Source organism: Gopherus flavomarginatus, chromosome 11 (genome assembly GCF_025201925.1).
Source record: "Gopherus flavomarginatus isolate rGopFla2 chromosome 11, rGopFla2.mat.asm, whole genome shotgun sequence".
Taxonomy (NCBI): Eukaryota; Metazoa; Chordata; order Testudines; family Testudinidae; genus Gopherus; species Gopherus flavomarginatus.
The window spans coordinates 15,369,999-15,396,731 of NC_066627.1; the positions used below are offsets into that span (position 1 = coordinate 15,369,999).

Consider the following 26,733-nt stretch of genomic DNA (forward strand, 5'->3'; position numbering starts at 1 on the left):
TATTCCACGGAGGTCAAGAAAAGCGCTGGTAAGTGTCTACACTTGATTACCAGCGCTGGATCACCAGCGCTGGATCCTCTACACCCGAGACAAAACGGGAGTACGGCCAGCGCTGCAAACAGGGAGTTGCAGCGCTGGTGATGCCCTGCAGATGTGTACACCTCCTAAGTTGCAGCGCTGTAACCCCCTCACCAGCGCTGCAACTTTGTGATGTAGACAAGCCCTGAGACAGTCCCTTTTTTTAAGTCCTGTCACAGAATTTGTCCAATTTGCTCATCCCAAATTAGCATCAGTTTTGCCAAAAAAGTGGGGTGCGACCCCTAGCAGGGCATGGAGGAACATGTGGGGGGCTGGGGGGTGAGCAGTAATACCAACCCTGTGTGGGAGGGAGGGCTAGGGAGAGCAGCTCAGGCCGGGCCAGCCCGATGCAGGTGGTTGGCAGTGGGGGGGCCAGCCCCATGCATGGGCAAGTGACAGGGGGGCTTTGACTTGCCCTGCATGGCAGGGGATTTGATGGATAGCATCACGTGATTCACAGAGAGGCTAGGTCAGCGCAGTAAAATAATCTCAATGTGCAGTTGCTGCCACAAATATGAACTGAGTGTTTAATACCATGTATAGACCCACGAGGATGCACAGAGACCAACAGTACACATAGGCACATGCAGAGTTAAACATCTAACCTCCCTATGTGTTATGGAAACCCAACAGGCACTTATCTGCATTTTAGGTGCCTAAATACCTTTGCAAATCTGGCCCTAACTCCCTTTTTTTCCTTTGAAAATACCAGGCCATAGACTTCATCCAGTGAACACTGAAGTGAACAGGCGTCTTTCCACCGATTTCAGTGGGATTAGGCCCCAGTCAAGGTGTTACATAATACATATATGTTGGGTGTAGTATACACCATATCAATGGGTATTATGCACACAGTATTAATACAATGTAGATTATATCTCCAAGCCATTGACTCAGGAGAACTTTTAAATATATATATGGGAAGTTATGTCAACTGAATGCATTATGCTCTCTCCACAATTCTATTCACCCTTGTTGAATATCACACAACATTTTGCAAAGCTGAAGCCAGCTTTGGCATTAGAATATAGGAACCCTGTCAAAGCCAAGATACATGAAGGGCGTGTCCTAGCACAATTTGGGATGAACCTCAATGCCCAACCAGTTTGGCATGTAGCTTCCAAAACAGATAAGAAAAGTACAGGCCGGAAGAGCAAGTTTAGGAACTGGTACAAACTGGCAGGCTGGATTTTCGTGGTGAGTAAAGGGCTTTGTAATATGTAAATATGTAAAGTAATACCATAAATACTGCTATCTGAAATGCATGTCTTTGAATACCCCTTCTGTGTAATGTTAACATTGAGAGAATTTGCTTTGTGGAAGGAGAGTATATCTCCTTTTCCTATCGTACTGCTTTGCGTTTAGACAATACATTTGGCTTGGTTTGATTATTTGGTCTTGTCCCTGCCTGCAGGTACATGGGATCTTGGGGAGCAATTACCACACAGGTGGGGTGCAAAATAAACTTTATTAAGAAAATGCAAAAACAGGGAAAATTTAATAGTGAGGGGTATGGGGTTTGTTAAGGTAGGCAATTGGGGAGGGAGTTCTTTTAGTATAGTATAGGGGGTTTCAATAGTGGGGTACAATACAGTGGGGTACAATACAGTTGGTAACCAACTAACACTGAAGTATAAATGTAACAGGTAGCTAACAATTTCTAGGTAAAGGGTGTGTCACAGCAGCATATAACCAACTAACAGTTATGGGTAAAATGTGTTAAATAACCAACAACTCTAGGTAAAAATGTGTCACAGTGGTGTAAATATAAAATGTGAGGTGTGTGAGAGAGAAAAAGGGTAACCAATGGGGTTTTATGCTAGACTTCAGTAATACAATTGAGGTTTGGCAGCAGTAGGAGCGGGGTGAACACGTGGGGGAAGGGATTAAAAGAGAGAGAGAGAGAGAGAAAGGCAGTGGTAGAGGAATGAGGTTAGGGGATGGGGGAAGAGGAGCACGTGGTGGAGCAGAAACCAAAGATAGAGGTGCTACAGAGGGAGATTTAAACTCAGGGAGACACAGAGAGCAGACAGGCTGCAAGTTTAAACAGCAGAGAGACTGCAATGAGTGACTGGGGAGCTCGGGGGGGGGATTGGGGCAGTGGGAAGACAAATTCAAATAGTAAAAACCTTATCTATCCCCTAACTTAATCAAACTTATATAAAATGACAAGCAGCTACAGAATACAACCAGGCAATGATTTTCTAAACTTATCTTAACCAACAATTAGGCAACACAACAAATATCACAGAAACTTACAAGCTCTACAATCTTAACAAACTATGACTTATTAAATTAAAAAAAAAACAAGACCTATGGTGCACCTTATGCTATGGGGAGGTTACAGAGGGCAGAGTGGTATGTATCCAGGACCCAGCTCCCAAGGAAGCCAAGGGATGGTGGCTACAGCGGTGGATACAGCTGAAAGCAGAGAGCCCCAAGGCAAAGCCCACAGGAGCAGAGCATAGCAGTGGCAAAGAGCCCTGTAGTTTAAGAGAGGTTTTAAGACACAGACCAAGGTTTAGCTTGAGTCTGTGTGCTGGGGAAACAGAGCCAGCAGCTAAAATAATAAAATAAAAGTATAGAAAGTTTTACAGAGGGATTCTTACCAGTCCCCAAGGCAGCAGCAAAGGCAGAAGCAGCAGCAACATCAGAAGAGGCAAGGAGGGTTCGGTACAGTCTCAATAATCAGGAGATCTCTCAGGTAGCAATTCGTTCTTCGTGGGGGGGGGTTTCAAAAACGGGGGTACGCTCAAAAATAAAACGAGAGAGGAGAAAGGACTCCCCAGAACCCCTGGCTGATCAGACCAGGCAGCAATGCAGGAACCTTTCTGAGGTGTGTTTCAAAAATGTCTGGTTTTAAAGGCAAACTTGGGCAGTTTCCCACCAGTAATCCTGATAGGCTCCCTCTGTCACAGGGGAGGGGGCACAGGGGAAAAACTGAAGGTAAGCCCAGAGACATGCCTGGACATAGTCCTGTGCAATAGGTGACTCAAGAGCACATGAGACTATGACTCATGCCCAGGATCTTGAAACCACAATAGGCCTTGCAGCTCTGGACATTGCCTACCCTACACCAAGCCCAGGTTCAACGAGGTGATAACAGGACTAACCCTTTGAAAAGGGCAGTGGTCCCACTTAGCATGCAGCACAAGTGGCCATCCCTTTGAGAAGGGCAATGGCTCTTGTTAAACAAGTTAAGGGGCCCTCCCTTTGAGAAGGGCAGTGGCCCTGGTAAACAACTTAACAGCCAGGGAAGGGCGGCCACAGGAGAACAGAAAACAAAATGGAGTCTGGGGAAACAAAATGGAATAGGGGAATAGCTGTAACGGACAGGTCTCTCAAACATTTTGAAGACCAAACACCAAGTGTAGTCAACTAATTGTGATGTGATTATCATGTGCATTTGAAGATACTTAGTCCAACTATATATCGGATGAATGGCTGGTGGTTTGTCCAAGTAGGGTTTATTCTCAGCTCTGTCATTGAACCAGCTTATAAATCAGTAGCCACATTTTGCAGATGAGGAAAATAATATTTGCTTTGTTCACAGGGATATTTGATACACAGGTAAGATTTTCAAAAAAAATTGAAGGTGTTTAGTGCCCAAATCCTATTCAAAGTCAATGGGATTTGGGTACCTAACTCCGTCTTGCCCCTTTGCATGTCCCAGCCAAAGAGACATTTTTAAAAAGAATTTGTCTATTATTAAAAAAATATCAGTGACTGTTTTATGTGTGTGGTATTTCCTTCAGGTACATGGATGGTCAGCTCTGTAAAGTTAAAATATTATGGGCCTGATTCTTCTCCCACTTCTAAGTGTAAATCAGGATTAACTCTACTCAAGTCTGTAGAATGGATTCTCTTCATGCTTACAAAATTGTAAATCAGAGGTAATAATAAAAACTTCCAGCTCTTATGTAGCACTTTTCTCCAATAGATCTCAAAGTGCTTTACAAAGGAGGCCAGTATAATTATCCCCCTTGTACCCATTTCAGAGTAGCAGCCGTGTTAGTCTGTATCCGCAAAAAGAACAGGAGTACTTGTGGCACCTTAGAGACTAACTGGGCTACGAAAGCTTACGCTCAAATAAATTTGTTAGTCTCTAAGGTGCCACAAGTACTTCTGCTCCTTGTACCCATTGTGGAAACTAAGGCACAGAACAAGGAAGTGACTTGCTCAAACTCACCCAACAGGTCAAAGCCAGGAACAAAGCCCAGGTCTCTTTAGCCCCGAGCCTATGCACTCTCTACTAGGCTACACTGCCTCAATTGAGGTTACAAGAATGTTAAACTGGTGTTAGTGATAGAACATTCAGGGCTACTCCTTAGAGGATGCACATTAATTTTACAGTTCATCAAACCTCAGCCAGCAGATTTAAGTTTGGCTAAAGGAAAACACCATTCCAGGGAATTTTTGGATCCAGGGTCAATTTTATCTGAGCAATTAAAGGCCTGAGAAACTGGTGCGAGATTCTTATTCCGGCCTGCAGTATGGCCGTGGGATGGCAGTTCTGGTAGTGCAGTCAGTAGGATTTGTACCAACTCCACAGTGGGGACCTGTATTGCTATGTATTTATTTGTATCACCAGAACACTTGGCCATCGATCAGGACCCCAGGCACTGGATAAAAAGATGGTGTCTTCCTTAAGGGGCTTGCAATCTTGCTACACTGCTATGCTGCATCGGTCCTCTACTTGTTTGTAGGACCTTGGGTGTCCCACCTGCCCTGAACAGCTCTGCATGAGCTGTGAGCACTGGAATTGTCAAAGTTCCTTTCCCATTCTGAACTCTAGGGTACAGATGTAGGGACCTGCATAAGAACCTCTAAGCTTAATTGCCAGCTTAGATCTGGTTTTACAGCCACCACCCAATCCTTTAAGAGTTATTTGGGAAACTCTGTCTACCTTCCCCCCAGACTATCTCCCTCCCAGTAGCCTTTAGAGACATTTCCACCAAGTTCCTGGTGAACACAGATCCAAGCCCCTGGATCTTAAAACAAGGAGAGATTAACCATTCCTGGTGAGTGCAGATCCAATCCCCTTGGATCTTAAAACAAGGAAAAATCAATTAGGTTCTTAAAAAGAAGGCTTTTAATTAAAGAAAGAAAGGAAAAATCATCTCTGTAAAATCAGGACGGAAAATAACTTTACAGGGTAATCAGATTCATAGAGCCCAGAGGAACCCCCTCTAGCATTAGGTTCAAAGTTACACCAAAGAGCAGTAAATCCTCTTAGCAAAAAGGAACATTTACAAGTTAAGAAAACAAAGATAAAGCTAACAAGCCTTGCCTGGCTGTTACTTACAAGTTTGAAATATGAGAGACTTATTCAGCAAGATTTAGAGAGCCTGGATTGATGTTTGGTCCCGCTTAGTCCCAAGAGTGAACAACCCCAAAACAAAGAGCACAGAACAAAAGCCTTCCCCGCATCAAGATTTAAAAGTATCTTGTCCCCTTATTTTTCCTTTGGGTCAGGTGTCAGCCAGGTTACCTGAGCTTCTTAACCCTTTACAGGTAAAAGGATTGTGGTGTCTCTGGCGAGGAGGGATTTTATAGTATTGTACACAGGAGGGCTATTCGCTTCCTTTTATAGTTATAACAGGGGTTGTCAAGCTCTGTCTGTCTCCAACAGCAGCAAGCACCAGATGCTTCAAATAAGTCCAGCAGCCTCAGTATTGATTCTTGTGTATATTGGTTATATCCACATCTGGTTTATTCCCCAGTGGCTGAAATTCACCCTCTGTGTAGTGTGAGCATGGACAAGTTACTTCCCATCTCCCTGTGGCTGTGGTTCCCCTTCCATCCCTTTGTCTGGCTTGTCCATGTAAATTGAAAGGTCTGTGGGGCAGGGGTGGTCAGTCATGACTTTGGGGTTATCTTCCCAGCTCTGACACTGACATGGATCAAGTAATTTCTCTTCACCATGGTTTCCACATCTGTGAAATAAAGACAATGATTCTTTCTTCTTCTGGGCTTTGATATCTATGGCCAAGATTTTTAAATACAATATTGTTGTAGCCATGTTGGTCCCAGGATATCAGATAGGCAAGGTAGGTGAGGTAATAATTTATATTGGACCAACTTCTGTTGGTGAGAGCTTATGCAGAGCTCTTCTTCAGGTCTGGGAAATGTATTAAGGGTGTGACTGCACTCGCTGATGTAGAGCTCTGTGAGTTAAACCAGCCCTCGGAGACTGCAGCAGGGAAAGCACTGCCATGTGTTCACACTGTCAGCTGCAAAAGCAGTGGTGTGGCCACATTTGCGGCACTTGCAGCAGTGCACTATGGGCAGCTATCCCACAGAGCACCTCTTCCCATTCTGGCGTTGTGGTTTGTAGGAAAGAAGCAGAGGGGGGAGTGAGGGGCATTCTGGGTCTGTCCCAATGCCCTGTGATGCATCGCTTCACATCCCAGCAACCCCTGTGCTTCCATCCACATTTGGCACCATTTTTCAACTTTTTTTGTACTGCATGCTCTGTCTTCCCTTTTGGTCTGCGGGAACAGATCCTGAACTTGTGAGGAATATGCTGATGGGTCTTGCCAGAACGTCACAAATTGCAGTCGAGTTACTCCTTAAGCTGCAGAGTGACAGTGAGAAGTCCAACAATGATGTCATTGCATAACACAGACGACATGAAGTTGCTTGTGGCATTCATGGACATGCTCACCACAGTGGCTTGTGAGGGGGAGGGATAGTTCAGTGGTTTGAGCATTGGCCTTCTAGGCCTTGGGTTGCGAGTTCAATCCTTGAGGGGGCCATTTAGGGATCTGTAGTCAAAAACAAATAGTGGAGGATTGGTCCTGCTTTGAGTAGGTAATTGGACTAGATGACCTCCTGAGGTTTCTTCTAAGCCTGATATTCTATGACTGTGGGCTCAGGAAATAAGCAGTAAGTGGTGGGATGACAAGCAGCAGCTGCAGATCCTTTGGGTAAAGAAAACCACTTTCATGGGACTGTGTACTAAGCTTGCCTCCACCCTGTGGTGCAAGGACATGAGATTGAGAACTGCCCTGCTGATAGAGAAGCAGATGGCTATTACAGTCTGGAAGCTGACAGCTACTGATCAGTCACTAACCAGTTCAGAGTGGGAAAGTCAATCACTGGACTCATTTTGATGCAAATGTGCAGGGCCATTAATCGCATCCTGCTCAGAAGAACCATGACTCTGGGCAATGAGCATTACATTGTGGCTGGCTTTGCACAAATGGGTTTCCCTAACTGTGGATGGGACGCATATTCCAATTCTGGCATCAGACCACCTAGCCTCTGAATACATAAATAGGAAAGGGTATTTCTCTATGGTTCTCCAGGCACTTGTGGATCACTGTGGGCATTTCATGGACATTAATGCAGGCAGACCTGGAAAGGTGCATGACACGCATCTTTCAGAATACAGGCCTGCTCAGGAAGCTGCAAGCTGGGATTTTCTTCCCACACCAGAAGATCACCGTAGGGGAAGTCGAAAGGCCAATTGTGATTCTTGGAGACCCCACTTACCCTTTAATATGTGGCTCATGAAACTCCACACAGGAAGCCTTGACAGCAGCAAGGAGCAGTTCAACAACAAGCTGAGTCAGTGCAGAATGACAGTTCAGTGTGCTTTTGGCCATTACAGGGCTGCTGGTGATCTCTGTATGGGAAGCTGGCAGACGATAACATCCCCACAGTTATAGCTGCATGCTGTACCCTCCATAACATTTGTGAAGGGAAGGGTGAAAGATTCACTCAGGCATGGACCACAGAGGTTCAACACCTGGAGTCTGAATTTGAACAGCCAGAGTCCAGGATTATTAGAGGGGCCCAGTGTGCGGCTGTAAGGATTAGGGATGCCTTGAGGGACAATTTGATGCTGAAAGTCACCAGTAATGTTTGGTGCCCTGTACAGGAGTGAAGTGCAGTGGTTCCAGTGCTAGTATGCATCTGTGTTTGGTGCATATGATGCACTGACTTGCAGTGCCTGTTGCTTTCCTGGGCTACGATATCTTTTACTTCATGCAATAAAGAATGTTTTCAAAGCCAAAAAAAATGCATTTATTGATAAGAAACACAACTGCTAGGGAAACAGAAAGGGCATGACACATCTGTGCTGGCTGGGACGAAGGAAGGGGTGGGATGTGGAACAAGACAATCACAGATTTGCATATGTCCTGTTATCATATTTAGCCTTCCTGTCTGGAGTGCCGTGCAATGAGTACTGCACTTCAGGCTGGCTAAAATGGATGGTGATGGGGGTTGAGTGTAGAGGGTAAGGGTTGTAGTTTGCAGGGCTGGGTGGTGAAGCTACAGGTGTTGGAGGCAGCTAGTGGTGGTAAGAAACCAGATGTTGGGGGAAATGGGTTGGCAGTGACATGGGGGCACAAGGGAAAGAGTTTTGGGACAAGGGCTGAAGGGGGGGCAGGCGAGGAGCTGCTCCATCTGCAGTGCTATGAGCATCTATATCGAGTCTGCTTGGCGCTCCATAATGCTTATGAGCCGCTTCATGCTTTGGTGCTGGCAATCTGCATTTTGCTGGCAGAGCCTTCTTTCAGTCTCCTGCCACTCCTGTACTTTCTGATTTTCAGTAAGGGACCGCTGCATGAATTCATGCAGCAGGTCCTCTTTGGTTCTTTGTGCATGCTTCCTGATTCTTTGAAAGGCTTTCGGCTGTTGATAACAAGGATGGCTGGGATCTCAAGGTTGCATCTGTAAAGCCAAAATGCAATAGTTAACAGAGGCAGCATTGTTCACACTAGACAGAGCAATGATTCGGTCATACTTAAAGATAAGTACAGTGTACACAATAGCAGAAAGTGCCAGTCCCAAAATGAGCACACGTAACCCACAGGAGCCCCCAAATGGTGATTAAGCACAGGGGCAAGGGGGACTGATTATTTCAGGGCCATAGTGTCCTCTGGGCTTGGTTCTGTGCCTTGGGGAGAGGCTACTGCTGCAGGGGACCTCTATACTGAACACTGTCCCCACATTTTCCAGCAGATGAGTTTGTCCTGGAAGATATCTCGCTGCTGAGGTAACCTGGGAATCAAGGGAGGGTCTTCTACTACATTGTGGCTTCTGCCCTGGACCTTATGCCTCTTGCCTGTGTGCAGAAATGGTCCCCCCACCCCTCATGGCACAGTGGTGCAGACATGTTAGCTTTACTGGGACTAGGAGCACAGTAGCTCTGCCAAGGAACCTGCGCAAGTGCATTGCCCAGCTTCTGCATGAGACCTTTGAAGAAATCATTGAGGACAATTACCACAATGTGAGAGAGCACATCAACACCCTATCTTGCATCTAGGCATACACGCAGCCCTAAACCCTTCTTTCTGCAGCTCTCCTCATCCCAAAAGTCCATATCGAACAACTACCTTCCCAAATAAAAGTCACTTACCAGGCACCTCCAGTGCTGTTTGTTCTTCCCCAAGTAACGTCCACTACGACTGGCTTCCTTCCTCTTGCCTTGAAAACAGCACTCTCACACACACTTTTCTCCTCCTGCCTTTTTGAACTCTGTGCTGCTACGGCCTCTGAAGTGTTCAGATGAGTCTATAATTCCAAATGGTAGCAGAGATGGAGTAATCTGCCAGTTTCCCAAAAGTATCTCAGGGCAACCCTGAATAGCTTTGAGTATGTCCTTTTCTGGTTCAATTATTCTAACCTGTTAGAATCCAACCCATCCTGAAATGAATGATTTTCCTTTGTATCCATATCTATACTTGTTCTCTTAGAACAATCTGACAGGACAGCTATCACATGGTTTCTTCTTTGACGGCTGTGATAGAGAGATGCTTTTAGAGTTTCTGAACTCTGAATGCCCTACACAATCACTTTGAAGTCCCTGAGCTGCATTACCTTTCTCATAAGAGTCCTTCATTTGCATAACACAAGGCTTCTTTCATATTTGGAGTATTATTTAGATATTGGGGAGCATATACAAAGCAAAATATTAACAAGATACAAATCAGTGAAAACAATGCATGCAAAATCAAATTAATTTATGAAGGTGAAACACTAAACACATTCGCATACACTTAACAGCATCTTTTGATCTTCTGCTAATACACATTAGAATCAATCTGACTTCCAGCTGTGAGTTTGTCAAGTTTTCAACTGAGCATGCAGATTTGACCAGATCTGGCATCAGCATCACAGATTGTTCCAATGGTTCATTACCCTCACTGTTAAAGAAAAAATAAGATGCTTTATTTGGAGCCTGAATTTGTCAAGCTTCAACTGCCAGCCGTTGAATCTTGCTGTGGTTGTCTATGCTACACTGAACAGCCCCTTTATCAAATATTCATTCCTTGGGTAGGTACTTATAGACGATCATCAAGTCACCTCTTAATATTGTCTTTCATAAAATGAATAGATTAAGCTCCTTAAATTCATCACTTAAGTCACATTTTCTAGGCCTTTAATTATTCTCATGGTTCTTCTCTGAACCCTCTCCAATATATCAACACCCTTCTTCAACTGTAGAGTCCAGAACAGGATACAGTATTCCAGCAGTGTCAAATATAGAAGTAAAATAACCTTTGTACTTCTACTAAAAATTCCCCTGTTTATGCAACCCAGGATTTCATTAGCCCTTTCGGCTACAACATTTCACAAGGAGCTCACATTCAGCTGATTATCCACCACAGCCCCCAAATATTTTTTCAGAGTCACTGCTTTCCAGGATAGAATGTCTCATCTTGTATTTATGGCCTGTGTTCTATATTCCTAGATGTATACATTTATATTTAGCTGCATTAAAATACAAAGTACTTGCTTGTACACAGCTTACCAAGCAATCCAGATGCCTTTGAATCCATGTAGCCTGTCCCCCTCATTATTGAGCCCTCCCCCATTTTTTCTGGAGTCTTCATCACTCTTGATTTTACTCTGTTACTGGTAAAATATTGGATCATATTTGTAGTTTGACGTTTGCATAGTTCAACTTTTAGCCATTGGATATTGATATAACTTTATCTGTTAAATGTAAGAGTTATTTACTCCCAGTTACTTACTTATTTTGATTAAGTCATTTCTTAACCACCCTTTCAATAAACAATATATATATATATATATATATATCTATCTTCTTCAGTCTCTTCCAGGAGGCCGTACTCTGTCCCATTAATCAATCTTCTACCCTTTCTCTGAAAGCTTTTCAGTTACCCAATATAAATTTAATGTAGTGACACCAGGACCGGGAACAGAATTCCAGTAGTGGTCTCACCAGTATTTAATACATTTACACCACTGTCAGTGTAAAGAGAATTAATCCTTCGCTGTAGTTACTCATGATTTGTCCCTAGCTGAGAGGAGAACATTTAAGGTATTTCAGACAAGAATATATTGCATTTCTAGCAAGAATGGAGATGTACAATTTCCACATCCCAGAGTCTCTCAAGCACAACACACAACAGCATCATCCTATAGATGTTACCCGAGGGAACATTTGCCTGCTTATTGTCTTCCTGAGAGCACATCTTATCTCCTTGTTCCTCAGGCTGTAAATAATGGGGTTTAATGTTGGAGTCAGCACCGTGTATACCAGGGAAAGGAACCTATTACTGCCCTGGGACTGTTCTGAACTGGGCTGCATATAAATAAAAGTTCCAGTCCCATAGAAGAGAGAAACCACAATGAGGTGTGAGGAGCAAGTGGAGAAGTCTTTGTGTCTGCCTTCAGCTGAGGGCATCTTCAGGATGGTGGAGATGATGAGGCCGTATGACAAGAGGATAAGCAAAAATGGTGCCAGTATAAAGAGAACTGTCATGGTAGTAACTGCAGCTTCATTCTTGTGGGTGTCTGTGGAGACCAGTCTCAGCACAGGGAAAACGTCACAGAAGAAATGTTTGATTCTATTAGACTCACAGAAAGGCAGTGTAAATATCGAAATGGTGTGTCCAAAACCTACCAGGATAACAACAATCCAGGAACCGGCTGCCATCCAAGCACAAACCATCTGGTTCATGCTGAGGGTGTATTGCAGGGGGTGGCATATGGCCACGTACCGGTCATACGCCATGACAGAGAGGAAGCAGCACTCAGGTGATACCAAAGAGAGCGAAGAGAAACATCTGAGCACCACAGCCTACAAAGGAGATGGACTGGGTCTCCGAGATCAGGTTGACCAAAATCTTGGGTAGGGTGACCGAGGTGTAGCAGATCTCCAGGAAGGACAAATTCCTGAGGAAGAAATACATAGGGGTCTGAAGGACAGAGTCTGTGATCATGATGATAAGAATCAGAGTGTTTCCTACCAGGGACATCACATAGAAGGTGAACACCAGCACAAAGGGTAGGACTTGCAATGATTGGAAATCGGAGAATCCCACCAACTCTATTTCAGTCACACATGTCTGGTTGTCCTACCACATGTCCTCAATACTCTTCAGCAGAGACCTTGGAACCTGCAAACGAAGGGAAGCAATTGCTGATATTAGATACAGATGAAGTTGCAAGGAGGGGGGAGGAGGAATGATGGAACTATTCTTTTTTGCAACATGCCATTTAGCTGAAATCAAAATATGTTTCAGAAATGGTCCAATTTTGACCAAGCATTCAACAGAAATAATTTGCAATGAGTTAAATCAAAATGAATTATTTTGTTTTATAGACTTTCCCATATCATTTTGTTCCGACACTCTTATTTCATTTTATTTTCACTTTTATGGGATATTGGGTTCAAAGTATTAACTTTTAAATACTATAATAACATATAAAACAATATTAGATTTATATATTATACACAAAACAATATTTGGTATTCTGTACTCTATTTTATATCATATTATAATTGCAATGGTTTGGAATTATTGAAATGAAACATTTCAATAATGTCACTTTGATGTATCTGGATTTTTTTTTCACAATATCCATTTCATGAAAAATTTCAAAATATTCCAATTCAGAATGGAAACATATTTTGAAATGTCCATATTTCCAAGAAGATAGAAATGTCATTTTCTAACCAACTCAAATTCAATATTCTCATCATGTAATAAATTAATTAAAATGACCAGAGATGGACCTTCAGTGGAACCTAAGAACTGAAGAACCCATTGTGGGAAGTTGAAATCTGGTTTAAACTGGAGCTCCAATCTGCAAATTAATATCTGGCTGGCTGTGTACCTCAGAAAAAAAGGAGATCAGTCAGAAAAGCTTCACCCACTGAGATCCATCCCAGGCTTCAGAATGGAAAGAGTAATTATGCAAGACGTTAATTTTTTCTATTTAAAAACAATTTTGCCCCCTCTCTGCAATCATCAGGAACAGTCAGATTATTCTGAAAAATGGATAGCACAAGCAGGGGATTCTTTGTGGAAATTTCCAGGATTTTAGAAAAAAGGGGTCATGAGATTTAGCAAGCTGAACATTTATTCCTTTTAAAATGTTCTTGCTGCATAGATACTTCGTATACGTATGTATGTACATATATATATGTATGCAAGTGTGTGCGTATATGCACGAGAGAGAGCTAAGTGAGCATCTATCAGAAGGGCTGTGGAATAAAACATGTTTAAACCTGAGTTTCTCTCCTTTGCTTTCTTGCAAATACAACTCCAGTAGAGCACCAATACAGACGTCTTTGCCAGGGCCACATCCAAATTGATGGCATATCTGAATGAATAGTGCTGCATTAAGTGATAGCTCACACTTCCATTTTCCATTAGCAAAATCCAGAGGCCCTTACTCAGTTTTTATTCAATCCTTTCTCTTTTTAATGTGTATGGGATTTTTTTTCTTGAATGTGTGAAATCCGAACAGAGACCCCAGGTTTGCCTTGCCGTGATCCTTGAGGCAGCTCATCAGTTTTTACATATTCCTGATTTAAATTGGAGTAAGCCCTGAGTATATCATAGAATCATAGAATGTCAGGGTTGGAAGGGACCTCAGGGGATCTTCTATTCCAACACCCTGCTCAAAGCAGGACCAATCCCCAATTAAATCTTCCCAGCCAGAGCTTTATCAAGCTTGACCTTAAACACCTCTAAGGAAGGGGATTCCATCACCTCCCTAGGTAACCATTCCAGTGCTTCACCACCCTCCTAGTGAAAAAGTTTTTCCTAATATCCAACCTAAACCTACCCACTGCAACTTGAGACCATTACTTCTTTTTCTGTAATCTGCTACCACTGAGAACAGTCTAGATCCATTCTCTTCGGCACCCTCTTTCAGGAGTTGAAAGCAGCTATCAATTCCCCCCTCATTCTTCTCTTCTGCAGACTATACAATCCCAGTTCCCTCAGCCTCGCCTCATAACTCATGTGCTCCAGCCCCCTAATCTTTTTTGTTGCCCTTCACTGGACTCTTTCCAATTTTTACACATCCTTCTTGAAGTGTGGGGCACAAAACTGGACACAGTACTCCAGATGAGGCCTCACCAATGTCACATAGAGGGGAATGATCACATCCCTCGATCTGCTGGCAATGTCCCTACTTATACAGCCCAAAATGCTGTTAGCCTTCTTGGCAAGAAGGGCATCCATTGATTCATTTCCAGCTACTTGTTCACTGTAACCCCTAGGTCCTTTTCTGCAGAACTTCTTCCTAGCCATTCAGTCCCTAGTCTGTAAAAGTGAATGGGATTCTTCTGCCCTAAGTGCAGAACTCTGCACTTGTCCTTGTTGAACCTCATCAGGTTTCTTTTGGCCCATTTAATCCTTCTTGTTCTTCCTCTGATCATTTTCTAACAGTTGCATTGGTAGCCTTTGTTAAAGTGAGCTTATGTCTTTATACTCAAGTGGGCATAAGATGGCAAGCAATCCCTGCTCAGACAAATCAAAACCCTTCTTTCCAGATCTGACTGGAACAATTCTAATGGCCAGAAAGGCCATCTCTACTCCTCAGTGCATTCCATACTCAAGCTACCTGTCAAGCAGGGGATAACAATGTTGATTTTGCTTGGTTGGATTTTCAGACTTTGACCCTCACAACACATTTCATAGGTGACCAAACCAAACACTTTTGGGGCTCTCCACTGCCTTCACTGAACCATTCATTCTCTCTCACGTGGACTGAATTCTGAGGAAAAATCAATAAACAGAAGTGCCTGTAGCACCTCCATCACCTGTCACTCTCTAGCAGACTTGTATGGTCTGAGTTTTGAAAGAACCAGCCACTGGCTTATCTCTGCTCCCACTGAAGACCACAGGAGTTTTACTATTCTCTTCAGTGGAAGAAGAGGTAGGCCAGTGCTGATTTTGGAAAATGAGGGTCTTCTTAATTCTTTCAGGACTGTTGAGCCATTGGATGAGCGAACACTTGAAAGCAGAATTGTTCATAAAACCCTGTGAGTTTGCCACAGATTTCAATTGATACATGATTTCACTCACAGAATTTCAGCCCAGAAGGCACCATTGAGGTCATTTAGTCTGATCCACTGTGTAACACAGACCAGAGAACTAATCACACAGCCTCCTTTGCCCCATCAGTCCCTTAGTAAATATAAAATGGAACCAATTCTATCCACTCCTACATCTTCAAGAAAGAATGTCTCTCTTCCTCTATGTCTGCTTCTGCATCTGAGTAATTAAGCACTGAGGAGGAGCTTTTAAAATTGCTTCTAGATGCTGGGGATCTCGTGACCAAAGGAGAGAAGACAGCACTTCCCCGTAACGACATCACCAAGCAAAACCTGTTTGTTATCTCTAAGTTAGAGTTGGAGAACAAACATTGTCTTGGGAGCCCTGGTACCCCTCTCCATAACCCAGGTCCAGCAGAGCTTCCATTGATTATGACTGGAAAGTGCTCTGGGACTGAGACTGGAATTTGTCTTCATGCTCCCTTCGGTCGATGGACTGTGCTTAGAATTTCAAAACCAGAGTCAGAAAATGCTAGCTGTAAGAGCATTGTATAGTGTCATGCACACTTCCCCATTAGTAACTGAGAAAACAATCATCTAAAAAGGCTTGGCATCCATCTGCCATGGAAAATCAATGGTAATTAGCAGCCTATCTCTCTTTGCGTGTATCTATACATCAATCTCGGTTTTGGTAGGCATCCACATAGGTCCACTGACTTATGGCAGTGGGGTGCATGCTAGCACACTAAAAATAGCTTTGTAGATTGTAGCAGGGTGGACTCCTGCTCCAGGAGAGAAGGGGTTAAAACAGCCCTGGCAAGGGGCCGTAGCTGGAGCCAGAAGCCTGGGCTGATGGCAGGAGTGGCTGCAGCTGGGGGCCATGCCCTAAACTGAGCCACAGGGCTGTATAAGAAGGCCAGGGGAGCCAGAAGCAAAAAGAGTCTCTCTCTGACTGGAGAGAGAGACAGGCCTGGCTGCTTGGGAACTCACCCAGGGTGCCTAGAGGAAGGCAGGGCTGGGGAAAAGCCTTAGGAGCTGAGAAGCCCTAGGCCAGCAACTCCCCAGGCTGCGGGGCCTAATTCGAGGCCTGCAAGGTACTGGGCTTACAGAGGGGCAGCCGGAGGGTGGGTAAAGGTAGCCAGGCCAGAACCCCTTTGCCTATGATGAGTGGCTGATACTGCAGTCTGCCCCAGGGTGTGCGGGCTAGACAATGACTAGGCAGTAGCCAATACTGAGGCAAAGTGGGGATAGTGGGGTGGGGATTCCCCTGGGAGGGGGGAGACCCAGTTAAAGAGGCACCAAGGTCCAGGGAGGGGCCCAGGGCCAGCAGAGGACAGGTGGATCACCGGCCTGCAGAGGGCGTTCCGTAGCTGGAATTGAGCTAATTCCCCGAAGCAACCAGCAGGAGGAGCCGTGGGGGTGAGTCCGCCCATTTACATAGATAGTGCTGTGACATTAGGTTTCAGTGCCCAAACGCCAGCCTATGACACCATGTCTACACAGCTATTCTTAGCATGATAACATGAGGCCTCCTAGTCCGAGTCTGTGGACCAGACTCCAAGATGCCCTGATGGGATTTTTAAAATCCTACTGGTGGCGAGATCCACAAACAAATCCAGGCACCTAACTACTACTTTAGGTGCCTAAGTCCAACACTGAGTATTTTGCAGGTGGTTCTGTCCCCAGAAACTCCCACAGATACTGTGAGTAAGTCTTTGGAAGGGGAAAGTAGCACACTGCAATGGACAAGACCTGGCAATGAGAGTGAAGCTCCTTGGGATTGTTATCCTGAAAAATGAGTTTTGAGGTGCTGCTATACTAACCTTCCTATTGCTCACTTAAACTGCTTTTTCTGAGGTAAAATTTCCCATGGTTGCTAAGGAATCACTCAAAGGACACGGATTCCAATAATGTAATTGACACAGGCAGTAATCCTTCCAAAACAAAGTATTTTTTTACTAAAATAGCTAATAATCCCTATTATAGTTTATCAAAAAAATCTTGAACAAAGTACAATAAATCCCTGACGACACAAACCCCTTACTGCAAGTTAAAAGAGCACTTGAACTACAATAGCATATACTTCAAATGATACTAAGCAAAGCAATTTGTTTCAAGTGGCCAGTTTGCAACAAATTGCCAAGAGCAGATCTCAAGTTGCTTTTAAAGTTTACATAGATAAAATACAAGTAAAACACGCACACACATCTCAAGCAATACATAATAAATGTTATAAAAACTATATTAAACTATACTTATACTAAACAGTAATTAAAGAATATCAAGCTTACTCTGTAAAACCATTGCTGCTTTCCTTTAAAAATCAAAGCACTGTTCTGTTCCACTCCAGCTTTCTCCTTTCTGCAGCAGTTTGTCTGTGTCTTTTCTTGCTGGGTCTTTGGCTCCTCTGGCATGGGTCTCCTCTTCTCAGGTACAGCCTTCAGAGTCTCGAAAATGTTGCTGGCACAGGCTTTTTATGCTACGTTGTAGCTCTGTCTTATATAGCTTCCAGTTCTTGGCGACAGTTATCTCACTTGCACATGCTCAGTGTTCACCATTACCTCAGGATTCTGATTGACAGCTCTGACCTTTAAGGCAAATTGTCCTGGGTCTGAATGGGTTCTGATGGGCTAAGGCCTTAACTGACTGACCTCTTTGTCACCACTCCCTTTGCTGCATGTGCTCACTGTTGTTGTTTACTTAAAGTTAGGACTCTGCTGCCCCCTACACACACTTGACTTTTTGCTAAGGTCCAATCTTGGAAATTCTGGGCTTTCTGACATGGCTTTATTTATTTATTTTCAAGATATGCTAAGTTCTCACTGAGCATGCTCAGGGTCCTCAGCATCCATCTCAGAGTGAAGTGATTTTTGCTTATTCAGAGTAGAGATCAGAAATACAAAAATAGAGACTGGAGACTTTTCTCTGGTGATAGGATCTGTTCCCATGTCATTCACCAGCTCACTGGATGATATTGAGTTAGTTATTTCAACTAGTTTTGGCCCAGTTTCATTCTCTGTAAAATGGAGATCACGTTACCTATCTCTCTACTTAAATTGCATTGAGGTCTACAGATGAAAAACACTAGGATAAAGTTTGCTTCTCCATTCATGTAAAGAGGAGTTTTGCTTGATTTAGGAGTACACAAGTGGGCACTTTGCAATTAAGTCCCTTAGGAGCCCAATTGTGGCAGTATAAACTTCTAATTCTCATGTCTAATTAGTTGATGTGGTTGATGCAGAGGAGGCTGGATGATTCTGGGTCTCAGAGAGTTACTCACAAAGGGAACCAGATGCGTTTTGTTCTTAAGCCTGGGTGAGGTGTTTGGGCTGACTTTCAGAGTCAGAATGAAATAACAAGTCATGCCAAAGAGACCTTACTAATGGCAAACTGAGGCTGATTCTCAGTGGGTGTGAATCTTCAGTGGAGCAATGTCATTTCACACCACCTGCAGATTTGGCCTATTTATTTCAATGGAGCTTCTCTAATTTACCCCAGCTGGGGATTTGAGCCAGAGTGTGACTATGCTGTATTTACTCCAGACTAATTTGATTAGTTTTAGTGGAAATACTGCTGATTTCATCATTTTTATTTCTCTTATTCTCTCAGTGGCATCTGATCACCTGCTCCCATGAAACTAAGATTAGATTCAGGCTTAGAATATTTTATTTGTAAAACATTTTTTTTTAAAAGAAACCATTCAAACCTGGAATGGATGGATGGAAGGAGAAAAATGTTAAACATGAAAAGTTTTCCAAAATGTTAATTTCTCAATCAGAAAAAAAATCACAATGATCCAAAGAGCTTGATATTCAAGATTGTCTCATCTCACTATGACACAACAGTGATGGTTTGGTGTCAGGGAAAGCCTGCCAAAAAGTTAGATTTTCTTTCTTTCTTTCTTTCTTTCTTGTTTGTAGTGCTTCCCCTACCAAATAAAATAAAATAAAATAAAATAAAATCTAGGAGTAACGAAACTATGTTTTTAATTTTAGTCATTTTGGTTCTTTATACATCTCCTCTCCCTCTCAAAGAAAAGATCTATGAAAATGGAAGATGAATTTATTTTGTGAAAAATTGTTAATTTGAATGCAATGGCCCATCAAAATAACACTTAGATCATGCCTAGACTGTGGGGATCACAACAGCATAGCTATAGGTATGGCCAGACTACCCGCTGAGTAGGCGGGTAGTGATCTATCTATCGGGGATCGATATATCATGTCTCGTAGAGAGGCAATATAACGATTTCCAAACACACTCCCATTGACTCCGGAACTCCACCAGGGCAAGTAGCAGAAGCAAAGTCAATGGGGGAGCCGCGGCCGTTGATCTCGCACCATTAGGACAGGAGGTAAGTCGAAATAAGATAGGTCGATTTCAGCTACGGGAATAGAGTATCTTACATCATCCCCTCCTCAGTGTAGATAAGGCCTATTGCTCTGTAGCCATGCTGTTATAATCCTGTGGTGTAGTGTAAGTGCATCCTACAGAGATAGAAGGTGTTTTCCATCGTTGCAGTGTTACTCAAACCCAAAGCTCTCAGTAACATTATTCTCTGTGAGGGAATATCAGGACAAATAAAGGGAGACACAGCGACTCTGTCTGCTATATGGTTAACACAAACAAATCAAAATGAAGTGCTTTCACTGAAAGCCAGCATTGTATTACCCTCCAGCACTCTTACCAGAATGCTTTTATTCAAAGTCTGTGGTTTATTTAGTCTCAAGCATTTGCAAACACAATAGATTAAAGCACCTCTAAACAATAGTTATCCAGAGTATGGGGGCGGATCTTCAGTGGTCAAAGGACAAGGTTCAAAGGGCCAACTATCTTCTGGTCTCCAGGGGTTACAGGAGATGTCCAGAAGGTCAAATCCAAATTCCTCAGACCTGTCTTCCCCTTTTATGTTAGTAACTGCTACAATTACACCAACATGTCAATCAAAGAAAAAGCATGAAACAAGCATTTTTAAGTGATTAGTTACACAGATGTGTTTTTGCAGAGTCTGCATTCTTATGGACAGCAATATAAACACACACCAGAAGTCAAATATAGCTAGACTTCCCATTTTTCACAGATGATTACCCCAGCATATCAGAGAGGACACAGTCAGACCCACTCCTCATCATTGCCCCTCCCTCTCAGCTTTGTCTAGTGATGCTAAGGCTGGTACAAAAGCCTTACAGGTGCTACCCTTGGCAATAAGCAAAATAATTGATAGTCCATCCTAAAAGTTGGCAGTGGCTTTAGCACATGGCTGGTTCCTAAAAATGGCCGGTACCAGTAGCAACACCACTTCCCCAAGTGATATTAGCTAGTCTGATGGCAGCATTTTTTCCACTGATTTAGCTGCACCTACACCAAGGGTTCGATTGGCATAGCTACAGCACTCAAGTGTGTGGCTTGTTCACATGCCTGAGCACCGTACCTAGGTTGACCTAAATTTTAAGTGTAGACCAGGTCTTAAATGGAAAATATCCACCCAGCTCCAGTGATGGTTGCAGTTTTGTTCAAGTGAAAGTTAATAATTCTCTTTGAATTGATGCAAAGCTCAGGTGTAGGTTGGGACTTGGCCTCATCTGAAGTCCAAGGGAGAGGAAACCCCTTTTTAGCACTCTATATTGGCCTCAGTCAGGACATGAAGAAATGTTATCACTTACCCTCGTGTCCCCTTCCCCCCAACCAAAAAAAAAGATGGACGGGCCTTTTAATGGAAAAACTTTCATACCAAGTACATACACAAGAGACGTAGCAGTAAGAGGATAGGTATTAAGATTTTTGGTCACCCTTTTTCGCATACGCAGAGGAGGAGGATGCCTCCACCAGATAGCCAGTATCTTTAGCCAAGTTCTCTGGAGATTAGCTTGATCCTGAATGAATAACATGTAATGTGCAATATAGTATGTTACCATTTCATTGTAACTTTGCCTTAATAAAAGTTTCAAACATAAATAAATAGCAATGTGGCTGCAGCAGCTCAGGCTATCAGCACACATACTTCCCAGGGTCCCAAGCCTGCACTGAAGCCCATGCTTCCATGTCTACGTTGCTGTTTTTGGCTGTGCTATTGCAGGTGTGTCAACCCGTGCTCAGTCACACCTCACACTGCAGTGGAGACATACCCTCACTCACATGAGACTAGCTTCAGTGAGGATATGTGTACATGCACTCCAAGGCCAGCTAGTTTTGCTTGAGTGGAGTAACCTGAGTGCACTAACTCTAGCCAGCTGTTGCAGTGAAGACAAGTCCTTGCACAAATTCATCCTCATTCTGTGAGCTAGGGAAGTGCTATTAACCCCATTTCACAGATGGGAAACTGAGACACCAAGAGATTAAAGGAAAAACTTTCAAAAGTGCCTAAAACCAGATTGTTAGAGGTATTTAGGCACCTAAAAATGCACATAGACACCTCCTGAAATTTTCAAAAGCACCTAAGCAGGTCTGGTGACTGACTTCCATTGATATCCATGGGCGTAGGAGCAGCTTAGCCCTTTGTAAATAAACCGTGAAATCGAGGGCTTTGAATGGGGAGTACATGGGATAGGCAACTGTACCTATTGGGTTCCGGGAAGTGGGCGGATCCACTACTGAAGGACTCCCACCCCAGCTTAAGGGGAGTATCTACAAGATCTGGAAACCAACTGATTTTGAGGGACAACTAATGAAATAACAGGGACAGGAGTGCGATCAGAGGGTCAAAAGAAGGGAGCCTGACGGGGACACTGGGCAGAGAACGCCAGACAGCGCCCACTGCTCCTCAAAGGTGTCAAGGGAGCCAGTGGATGTCACCCAGAGGAACTCTACCCGGAGGAACAGAGGATTGGAAATAGGCCCCAGAGTCACAGGAGTCTCCGTCAGCCAACCTCCTCTACCTGGTTTTATAGATGGTCATTTTAGCCAGGGCCAGGAGGAGGTTGACCAGGTGGTCCTGTGACTTTGTGGGGCCACGGATAGAGAGTGCATAAAGAAGGAGGTGAGGGGAAAAATGCAGACAGAAACGTAACAGAATATCTGTGAGGAGCCGGAATAGGGGCTGCAACCTGGCACACTCCAAATAAACGTGTGCCAGGGTCTCCCTCAAGCAGCAGAAAGGGCAGGTGTCCGGGACATGGGTAAACCACATCAGATACATGGCCGTGCTCATGGCCCCATGAAGGACCCGCCAGCTGATCTCCCTGACAGGCCTCAGGACCAGGATGGAGTATAGGCTGGTCCGCTGGGGCTCCTCACTCTCCAAATGTGGCAGGAGGTCCTGCCACTTTGTGTTAGGGTAAGACATGAGGGTGAGGAAGTGAATGGTGTGGAGCACGAGCATGTATAGAAGCTTCTGTGGCATGGTCTGGAAGCAAACTGGCTGCAAGTCATGCAGCCAGTTCACGGAGAAGGGGCGGGGAAGATGGCTGGGTCCACAGGGCAGGGGCCCAATGAAAAGGTCTGGAGGGTCTGAAGTGGAGGGTGGGTGAGGTGTGCCCTCCTGCAGGACCTGGTCGAGGTAACCCCTAGTACATGGAGCTGGGGATTGTGTAGCAGGGGCTCCGCAAGTAGATCTGCCCCTCAGTGGCCACCACGGATCTGGTCACTGAGAACAGTTTCCAGGTCCAGAGGAGGTCCTAGTAGAAGAACGGCAGCCCAGAGAGGTCTCACAGAAGACCTCTTGGATTGAGACAAAGGAGCTGCAGGTTGTATTGGAGCCCTCGGAAGCGGCGGTGGAAGGCATGCACCAATACTCTCCACGCAGGACTATCTACACCATAAAAGAGCCTCTGCAGGGCCTGGAAGTGGAAGACATGGACCTGAGTGAGTAGGCACTTCAGGCCCTGCCCTCCCTCCTCCAGGGGCAAGTGGAGGACCCCTGCAGAGACCCAGTGCAGTCCTGGCCAAAAGAACTCAAGAATCGCCCTCTGGAGGTCAGCCAGGAAGCCCGGGGCTCGGGACCAGGCTGTTGAGCCAGTACCAGAGCATGTACAGGACTAGTTGGTTGAGTACCAGTGCCCTCCCTCAAAGGGAGAGACACCAGAGTAGTCCTGTCCATTTCTGGAGCCGCTCCATCACCCTGCCCTGTAAACCGTGCCAGTTCTCCGATGGAGATGGATGCGTGGCAGAGAGATAAACGCCAAGATAGAGCAGCGGTCCCGTGCTCCACCAGATGGCCTGAAGCTCGGATGAGAGGGAGCTCACCTACCACCCATATCCGAACACCAGGCCAGAGGTCTTAATCTAGTTGACCCAGTTGGAGGAGGCCACCGAGTACACGGTCTGGCAAGACTCCACCCATGCCAAGGCGTCCGGGTCCTGGACCACGAGGAGGATGTCATTGGCATATGCCGACAGGACCAGTTGCAGCTTCAGCTCTCTAAGCAACAAACCCATCAACCTCCTGCAGAGGAGATAGAGGAAGGGCTTGAGTGCCAGAGGGTACAGCTAGCCCAAAAGGGGGCACCCTTGCTATACTCCCCACCAGAAGCTGACTGACTCAATGAGAGTTCAGTCCTACAACCTGGGAGTTATGTGTAAAGCCAATAAGTGGGACATTGATGACTTTGGGTGGAGTTTGACAAGTCCATCATTACTTTGTTTGTTACTTTATACCTTTAGTCTGGGTAAGTGTGACTATATGCAAAACAGATATGGAAATGTAAGCAATCCTCCAGCAGCACACCCTCTCAGTCTCAGCTCCTTGTGCCTCTTGCTCCCAGCTCCTCACACGCACTCCTTCTCCTCTGGCTCCTCTCTGCCTGACTGGAGTGAGCTCCTTTTTAAACCCTGGTGCCCTGATTAGCCTGCCTTGATTGGCTGCAGGTGTTCTAATCAAAGTCGCTATCTCCACTGCCTTCTAGAAAGATCTTAATTGGCCCCAGGTGCCTTGATTAACCTGGAGCAACTGCCATTTGGTTACCACGGTCCTAGGGATTTGTTTAGCCTGGGGCTAACATACCTGTTCCTCAGTACTTTACTGTAGCCACCTGGCCTTGCCCCATCACAGTGCCCAACTGCCATTGATAATCGCCTGGAATTGGGCTTCTTATTCCCATAGGTCCCTTTAAAATCCAAGACAAGTTGATTCTTAAACATTCTGCTATGTTTATCGACAGTATATACAGATAGATAGCAAGCACAATGACTTGAAAGAGCTTCCATAAACATTTTGTTCAGGGTATCATTATTATTTTATAGCATACACAAGTATGATAAAAGCTTCACACAAAATTACTATTTCATAACAAATGAGATTACAATCCGAATTCATGACACTTTAAGATTAAGCAAAACGTCATCAGTCATATGATATATATGTGATAAAAAGCCCACCATTTCCTACCTAGATGGAGGTTTACATGGCTTGAATCTAATTACCTCAACTACATGAACTCTGTTTTACACTGGTTTAAGTTAGAGGAAAATCTGGACTATTGGCTTTAGTGAACTGTTCATAGATTCCAACATTTTAACACCAGAAGAGGTCATCAGGGTAACCAGTTCCTACAAAGCCACCTGTAGAACCTCAGCTGGTGATTCCTGAATGTATCCCACAATTCTCAGCTGAACACAACGGTACCTTTCAGAAAGATAGCCAGTCTTTATTTAAAGTCTCCAAAAGATGGACAATCCATCACATCTCTCTGGAAATTGTTCCTAGAGATAATTCATAGATGTCCATCTCAGAAGGGATGATTGTGAGCATTTAGTCTGTATAACACAGTCCATAGAGCTTGTCCAAAATAATCTCTTTTGAACTAGAGCAGAACTTTAAAAAAATGTTTTTGATTTAAAAATTTCCAGTGATAGAGAAACTACCACAACCCTTGGCAGACTGAGTTACGCTGTCTGGAGTGGTTTATGATGGTGAGTGCCTATTTCAGGGCAGACTCTCAAAAGAAGGGCACACACCCCAAACTGATGCTTTGTTCTATAATTAGATTTCACCAACCCAATATCAAATGTGAACTCCCAAAGTACTACATAGTCTTATTATGGAGTAGCGAACAGTCCCCTTAAACGCTCCAGTCTTAACCCACAAGCAAGCTGGACTATTTGATAAATGGTCTTTCACATGAAAACATTAAATTACTCCTCTTTCCAAGAGACCTCTCAGCCACCTGGGTTGAAATGTACACTAGATCTCACACCAAAGACATCACTTCTAGCCAATTCTAACTTAAGGTTTATTAGCTAAGAAAAAGAAATGAGAGTTATGGAGAGATTAAAGCAGGTAAAGTGTATGCACAGATGAGTCTATAATTCCAAACATAGAGTCTATAACTCCAAACATGGAGTCTATCATTCCAGACATAGAGTAATCTGCCAGTTGCCCAAAAGTCTCTCAGGGTAACCCTGAATAGCTTTGGGTATGTCCTTTTCTGGTTCAATTATTCTACTCTGTTAGAATCCAACCCATCCTGAGATGAATCATTTTCCTTTGTATCCATATTTATATTTGTTCTCTTAGAATAATCTGACAGGACAGCTATCACATGGTTTATTCTTTGACGGCTGTGAGAGAGGGATGCTTTTAGAGTTTCTGAACTCTGAATGCCCTACACAATCACTTTGAAGTCCCTGAGCTGCATTAACTTTCTCATAAGAGTCCTTCATTTGCATAACACAAGGCTTCTTTCATATTTGGAGTATTATTTAGATATTGGGGAGTATATACAAAGCAAAATATTAACAAGATACAAATCAGTGAAAACAATGCATGCAAAATCAAATTAATTTATGAAGGTGAAACACTAAACACATTCGCATACACTTAACAGCATCTTTTGATCTTCTGCTAATACACATTAGAATCAACCTAACTTCCAGCTGTGAGTTTGTCAAGTTTTCAGCTGAGCATGCAGTTTTGATCAGATCTGGCATCAGCATCAAAGATTGTTCCAATGGTTCATTACCCTCACTGTTAAAAAAAAAATAAGATGCTTTATTTGGAGCCTGAATTTGTCAAGCTTCAACTGCCAGCCATTGAATCTTGATTTAGCTGTATCTGCTACATTGAACAGCCCCTTTATCAAATATTCATTCCTTGTGTAGGCACTTATAGACGGTCATCAAGTCCACCTCTTAATATTGTCTTTCATAAAATGAATAGACTAAGCTCCTTAAATTCATCACTTAAGTCATGTTTTCGAGGCCTTTAATTATTCTCATGGTTCTTCTCTGAACCCTCTCCAATATATCAACACCCTTCTTCAACTGTGGACTCCAGAACAGGATACAGTATTCCAGTAGTGTCAAATACAGAGGTGAAATAACCTTTCTACTTCTACTCAAAATTCCCCTGTTTATGCAACCCAGGATTGCACTAGCCCTTTCGGCTACAACGTTTCACTAGGAGCTCACATTCAGCTGGTTATCCACCACAGCCCCCAAATATTTTT

At 43.9% G+C, this 26,733-nt stretch overlaps 1 pseudogene; it reads right to left on the reverse strand.

The window, feature by feature from the left end:
- Positions 1–7,460: 7,460 nt before the first annotated feature.
- LOC127031281 (olfactory receptor 10A7-like) lies at positions 7,461–17,766 on the reverse strand (annotated as a pseudogene).
- Positions 17,767–26,733: the final 8,967 nt, after the last annotated feature.